Genomic DNA, 7,033 nt, shown 5'->3' with positions numbered 1-7,033 from the left:
GGGGGGAAGTAACGCCACAGCCACACACAGCTCCATATAGACCCAAATTGGGCAAGAAAAACAAGTTCTAAGCTGCTTGTTCTTTTTTTCAACACTTCGCATCCGATTAGAGCGTCTCTTTTTTCCCCATGTCCACAGCAGAAAACGTTCCTTTCCTTGCGCTGGTTGAGTGTGCCTGGGGAATCTGCAGTTTCGCCTTTTTAAGGGGAGGGGGGAAAAAAAAAAAAGGACAGTGAGATGTTCCTTAAGTAGCTTATTTAAGTTGCATTGTTACAATTTTGCAACTGGCTGTGTTGCTGCGATAGGATTTGTGTGTTTTCCTCTCGGGGTGGTGGCGGTGGAGAGAAGCATCGGAGCAGGGAGATATTTTTAGTTGAGCACTTTGCGTTTGTTTGCATGCTTGTTTATCTGGAAAATCAACTTGAAGTTGCATTATCCTTGTTTGGAGAGGCAGTTAGCAAAGCCCATGTTAATCTCATCAGTGTGGAGTTGAGAAAGGAATATATTTCCTTCTCCTGAATCCATCATGCTGTGAGCGTGTGTGTGTGTGGGGGGGGGAAGTAACGCCACAGCCACACACAGCTCCATATAGACCCAAATTGGGCAAGAAAAACAAGTTCTAAGCTGCTTGTTCTTTTTTTCAACACTTCGCATCCGATTAGAGCGTCTCTTTTTTCCCCATGTCCACAGCAGAAAACGTTCCTTTCCTTGCGCTGGTTGAGTGTGCCTGGGGAATCTGCAGTTTCGCCTTTTTAAGGGGAGGGGGGAAAAAAAAAAAGGACAGTGAGATGTTCCTTAAGTAGCTTATTTAAGTTGCATTGTTACAATTTTGCAACTGGCTGTGTTGCTGCGATAGGATTTGTGTGTTTTCCTCTCGGGGTGGTGGCGGTGGAGAGAAGCATCGGAGCAGGGAGATATTTTTAGTTGAGCACTTTGCGTTTGTTTGCATGCTTGTTTATCTGGAAAATCAACTTGAAGTTGCATTATCCTTGTTTGGAGAGGCAGTTAGCAAAGCCCATGTTAATCTCATCAGTGTGGAGTTGAGAAAGGAATATATTTCCTTCTCCTGAATCCATCATGCTGTGAGCGTGTGTGTGTGTGGGGAAAAATATCCTCAGCTCTTCCAATCTCTGCTTTTTATTTTCCAGTACATTTTTTGGGTGAGATGAACTCTGAACCATTTCATTATTCTAATGCTAATTGAAATGTGAGCATTTAGGGAAATGTAGCCCCCAGAGCAAGTTGCCAGTGGGAGTTGAGCAGAGAAGAGGTGGAATCTTTTATTCTGGCAGTTAAACGCAGCAAGGTTGGAAATGAGTAATGGAGGGTTATTTATTTTTTTCACCTCGATTGCACAGTTGCATGGAGGGAGAGGGCTTTGCTGGGTCTCTGAGGCTGTTTCATTTGGTCACAGTGCAATTGCAGCAGAGCCACAGAGTAATTGCAGTGCCTCTTTCACAGCTCTGCTTGTCACCTTTGGTGGGTAAAGACGATGGGAGAAGCTTTCCCTGCTTGCTTACATGCCTATGTGATGCCCAAGCAGATTTTCAGCAGGTACCACTGACCCTGAACCCCGAGTCCTGCCTTCATCTTTCCAGTAAACCCCTGCAAACCCAACAGGAATGGGGAAAGTAAAAAGGGGGATATTAATGGAAAGCTCCCCTTCAATCACCCCATATTTATCCTGCGTCGCGGGGCTGGAGCGTTTTCTTTGCGATGCTGGAGGGATGTGGGTGATGCTGGAGAAGTCGGAGAAACTCGTGTGTTGTTTTTTTTTCCTCTGGTTGCTGTTTGTTGTGGTTTGGTTTTAACCCTTTGGGGTACAGAGAGCAGCCAGAAAGGCTGTGGAGGGTTTGGAAGCTGCCAGTGTGTGTGAGTGTGCGTTGTCAGATGCACACATCCCTCTGAGCTGCTGCAAGAGGTAGTGCTATGGGAGTGCTTTGTGCCCAGGAAATGTCTGTACTGCTTTGAAATTGAAAAATCTGGAGAAGCAGTTCACGACAGGGAGAAGGTGGGGGGAAAGAAAACACAGCAACAAAAAAAGCTGGAACTCCAGAAACAGAGATGTTGGGTTTTTTTTTTTGTTTTTTTTTGAGAGAGAAGCTTTTCTTAAGTTGGGGAAGGAAGAGAAGATGCCAGTTTCTGCTGGGGGTATCTCTGCTCCACGCTGAGCAAAGCATGTTCCCTTGCCCCTTGCATTGCTGCCAGCCCCACACCTCCCTTGGCTTAGGGGCAAGATATAGGACTGGGGTGAACCCCAAAATGATGCTAGGGATTGAGACTGAGTGTGAGTGAAAACTTTCCCCAGGGGTCTGTGATTCCTGGGGAGGTGGCAGTGGTTCATAGAGGATGCTTATGAGAGCAGAGGGATGGTTTGGGTGGTGGGTCTGCTTCTTAGCGAGGGAGTCAGTGCTTGGAGCCAGGGTTGAGTCTGCGTTTGTGCCCTTTTGTGGGAGGCGTTGGGTGCAGACACTCTCCTGGCTCTGTGACAGGCCTCTCCTTGCCAGCCTCCTCCCCCATCTCGGGTGCTGGGGCGAGGGGTGCGTCGAAGCCCAGCCTGGTCATCGCTGAATCACTCCTGGCACATGGGGCTGATTCAGCTGGGTGCTGAGCAGCACCTTCCTGGAGTGCCGTGCTCACTGGGGCTTGGCTTTGCTAGGCAGCTCATCTCGTTTGTGGGCAGTGAGTGGGCAAAGCCTCTTTTGCCCACCAGGCTCAGGGGTGACTAGAGGAGGTTGAACCCTGTCCTTGTAGCCCGGAGGTATGATGGTCCAGCCAAGTCCTCCCCACAGGCCCTGGGGGAGCTGATGGCTTCTGCTCCATCCTCCTGCTGGTGGAAAAGTGATGGGACATGGGGTGGTGAAACCACCTTAGGGCCAAGAGGGGCTTTATTCATATCTGAAAGATGAGCTCAGCTTGGCTGTCTGAGCCTGGGTGGTGCTGATGAAAGGTTGCAGGGCCCATTTGGAGAGCTGGAGAAAGAAAGCCAGGTGAACCGTCTTTGTGATCTTGTCCATTTTCTCCCCTCCTCAGATCTGAGCTAGCCAGGGCAGAGACCTCTCCATACCAGTCCAGCCCACCCAGGCAGATCCCCAGCATCAGAGACCAAGCCCTCAGAAGCTCTGGGTTATTTCATATCTCAGTGGCTAATAAGACCCCCTGAGACAAGGATGACAGGACAACAGGAGACACCCAGCCTGTAGCACTGCCCATGGAGGCTGTCAGGGTGCCCCAGCCCTGTGAGTGCCCACAGTGTGATACATAATGGAGCCTCCTGTTGCATCCCTCAAACGAATGGCCTGTGCTCCATTTGCTGCTGCTTCTAGTTTCCCATCCATCCTCTTCCTTTTCAGGGAGAACAGAGCAGCCACAGTTAGGGGTGGGTGGCTTCTACCCCAGCTGAACTAGATAGGGGACAGTGGCACATAACCATCATACAAACGCAGGTGGTGCTAGGTTAATGGTCAAGCAGGGAAAGGGCAGGAGGTTCTTATCCTGAGATGGAGGACAAGGAGGCTGGCTTGTCTGCTGTCCCTCTGCCATTTCCCAGCCTGCCCAGAAATGTGTCCAATTTCAGATTGCATCCCTGGGGATGTGGTTCTGCACGCAGAGATCTCTGTGACAGTTGCCAAGGGTCCTGTCTAGCTGAGGGGCTGGCTTGGACCCTGTCTGAGATGGCTCCAGTTTGGAGTCATGCTTCTGGGCTTTTCTTTCCTGGTTCAGGGATAGGATGGCCATGGTGCTGGGCTATGTTCATGCCATTGCTTTTCCCAGTGCAGTTGGGTGGCCTTTGCTGTATCCCCAGCCAGGTGTGACTTGTGGGGATGCTCAAGCTTCCCCTAACCCAGCCTCACCTTTCTGAAGTGAGGCTCCATCCTTTGCAAGACCTCCCAAAAAAGACCAGATGCACAGCGAGCACTTCAGTCCTGGGGATTCTGAGGGGGAAAAAACCCCTTTCTGCTGCCCTGTACTGAGCAGCTGGGATGGGTGGCACTTTGGATCCTCATCCATGGCACTGTGGGGGTCTGGTCAGGCTGACCTGTGCCACTGGGTGTTGGGGTGCTGGTGTGTCCTGGGTGCTGGGGGTGGGCTGGGGAGTTACCCTTCTGGCAGCGTGGGCAGTGCCTGCGTGCGCCGGCACGGTGCGTGGGGAAGGATGGATGGAGGAGTTTGCCATCTGGGCCTCCCTACTTCTCAGCTGTTGCTATGGCACTGCAGAGATGCTGCCAGGCAGGCGGTGGTGGCCTGTGTTTGTCACCCCTGGGCTCCATCAAGGTAGGGAGATGTTCCCGGTACACAAAGCCTTACTCAACGTCAGCAGGGGAGAATGGAGTTTCTTACAATAAAACACCCCAGTGGGTGGGTTTGCAGGGTCTCTCTGTGCAGCTCCTGGCTGCCTTTAACCAGGTGAGATCAACTCAGAACAATTTGGGAGGAGGTGGGTTGTTGTGGAGCACCATGGGATGCAGGATTTCGGGGTCTCACAGGGCTGAGTGGGGAAGGATCTTTCCCATTCATGGACAAGAAAAGTAGCTTCATCCTTTCCTGCTGGGCTGTCCCACCAGCCCGTGGCAGCATCTGCTCCATCCTGTGGGCCTGGCTGGGGGTGGAAAAGCTGCGTCAGAGCCGTGGGGAGAGCGGCAGCGCAGCCCCCACTCACTGCAGGGAGCTGGGAGCACGTGGTGTGGGGGAGTGAGGGGGTGCAGGGAGCAGCAGCAGCACCCCTTCCTTGCCAGTGCTGGCAGAGGGAAGGCACTGAGTGTGCTCCTGCATGCCCACATCTGGGAAGGCGGAAGGAAAGAAAGGACCAGCATCATGCTGGAGGGAGCAGAGTTGGCTTTAGTGGCCCAAAGAGTTGGGAATGGGGTTCTTGTGATGCTTGAACTGGTGGTCGCTCTGCTTCAGACAACAGGGCACAAACTTTTCTCCTCCACTGTGAATCAGCCCCAGCATGCCTTGTGTGTCCCTGCTCTCCAGGGACAGAGGACTCTGCATTCCCAAAGTCTCCCATCCTGTTGTTCCTCCTGTCTCTTGGTCCCAGAGACTTTGGCTGCTGCAGAGACCATTCAAAAGGTCCCTAATTCAATCCAGCTTTGTTTTGCAGTGCTCTTGTTTATGCAGAGTGGCTGTGAGGAAGGGGGAGGTGGGTGCAGCACAAGGCTGTGAGAACAGAAGAGGATGCAAAGATGTTTGGGACAAGAAGGTGGGCTAGGATATGGTCTTGAAGATCCAGAAGTGCCTTAAGCTGGGAGCACAGGTCTTGTCTGTTCCTGTGTTGTCCCCGTTGCATCAAGGCATCATCCATGGTGGGTGTTGCCCTGTGCACCAGAATAGCCCAGCTTGCACTGGGGTCACCCAGGGTTGGTACATCCCCTGGGCTAGCTGCTGGCTCCTTGTTCTGCTCTTGTGGCCTTTCTCCTGCTGACCAGTCTGGGAGGGAGGCACTCTGTCACAGGTGATGTCTGGGACCTCCAGTGCTTTTTCAGCCCTCTAGGTGATGTGTGGGAAGAGAGCAGAAGGATCTGGGTAGATGCAGTGGTTGTTGGAGGAGCTGGCCATCAGAGCCAGGTCTCAGGTCTGCTTTTCCAGCAGCAGATGAACTAACACTGAGCAGAGGACATCAGGCACTTGAGGGTTACAGCCCTGGTTTGTCTGGGATACAGGATTCCTGCTGGGTTTAGTCACTTGCCTTTTCATGTCAGAGTCTTCTGGCATCTGTGCTTCTCTGTGCCCGATCCCACTGGGGTCCCCAACTGCTGTCTCTGCTGAAGAGACAATTTAGGTGTTTGTTGGGACTTCCCAGGGCTTTTCTGAGCTGAATGTGGGGCCTGAGCCGTTGCCTGGACAAGAGGAACTGCTGACCTGGATGGCTTCAGGGTGCAATTGGCATCTCATCTCCTCTGAGTTTGGGGAGCTCTGTCTACTGTGTCCCTAGGCTTGGAGATGTGAGATGGGGCTGCTTCAAGTCTTGGACAGGTGTTTTGTGGGGGAGAGAAGCAGAGGTGGAGGGGAAGAGAATGAGGAAGGACCTGTTTTGCTAGCCTTGGGGGCTCAGAGTTGTGTTGCCTCTGGCTAAGGGCTTTTGGAGCTCAGGAAGAGCTCACTGGGTCTGTTCTACCCCATCAGCTCACTTGGTGGGGGTGACACCTTTATGTGCTTTGGCATGTGAGGCTACCTGTTGTTTCCAAGAGGCCTGTGACCATTCATGCACCTAGCATTGCTGGATTCTTTTTGGCCATGGGATGTCCCATGAGTTCACCCCTGGGGAGCCCTGCAGGTAGATCATGCTCAGCAGTGCTGCCTGCTGAGCACACTGGCTTGTCTTGCAGTGCCCATGGCAGGTGTTGCTTGAGTTTATGGTTGGATTTGGTGCATCCCATCCAAGGGGAGGGGGTGTGTGTGTGTGCTGCAGTCAAACAGGGAATTACTCAATCCCTGACTCTGCCAGGCTTGCAAAAGTGAGTGTTAATAATGCTTCTAACTCAGTGTATTATTTACTGGGCACTGTGCAACAGCAGTAATTTTGAGCTTTGGATTTCCTGCAGTGGGGTTTTGGCAGCTTGTGTAGGTGCTTCCTAAGCAGGTGTGTTTGACAGGCAGTGTGTGGGCTTTGCTCTCCTGCAATTTCTCTTGCTCTCCTCCAAGGGGTGCACAGCAAAGTCCCCACGCAGGTGGTGCAGCAGGGCGAGTTTCTTCTTTAGTGGCTGCAGTTTGTGTGTAGTGGTTGGGTATTGCAGGTGCTTTGTACCCCCCACGAGCAGATGGGGAGCAGCAGCTCTGACTGCACCGGGTCCTGAAAGCCTGTGGGCGGGGCAGTAGCAGCACAGGGCAGCAGGAGCACAGCTACACCTGTGGGCAGGGTACCAGCAGCACAGGGTACCAGCAGCACAGCTACACCTGTGGGCAGGGTACCAGCAGCACAGGGTACCAGCAGCACAGGGTACCAGCAGCACAGGGTCACCTGTGGGCAGGGTACCAGGAGCACAGGGTACCAGCAGCACAGCTACACCTGTGGGCAGGGTACCAGGAGCAC

General features: G+C 52.7%; 1 protein-coding gene across 1 annotated transcript in view; it reads left to right on the top strand.

The window, feature by feature from the left end:
* Positions 1 to 7,033, top strand: part of NTRK3 (neurotrophic tyrosine kinase, receptor, type 3) — a 213,549-nt gene that overhangs the window by 584 nt on the left and 205,932 nt on the right. The gene's annotated exons all lie outside the window — the stretch shown is intronic.

The sequence above is a fragment of the Chaetura pelagica genome, unplaced genomic scaffold (assembly GCF_000747805.2).
Source record: "Chaetura pelagica isolate M959 unplaced genomic scaffold, ChaPel_1.0 scaffold737, whole genome shotgun sequence".
Taxonomy (NCBI): Eukaryota; Metazoa; Chordata; class Aves; order Apodiformes; family Apodidae; genus Chaetura; species Chaetura pelagica.
Note: the sequence above shows the minus strand (reverse complement) of the source record. Positions and strands in the feature narration are given on the sequence as shown.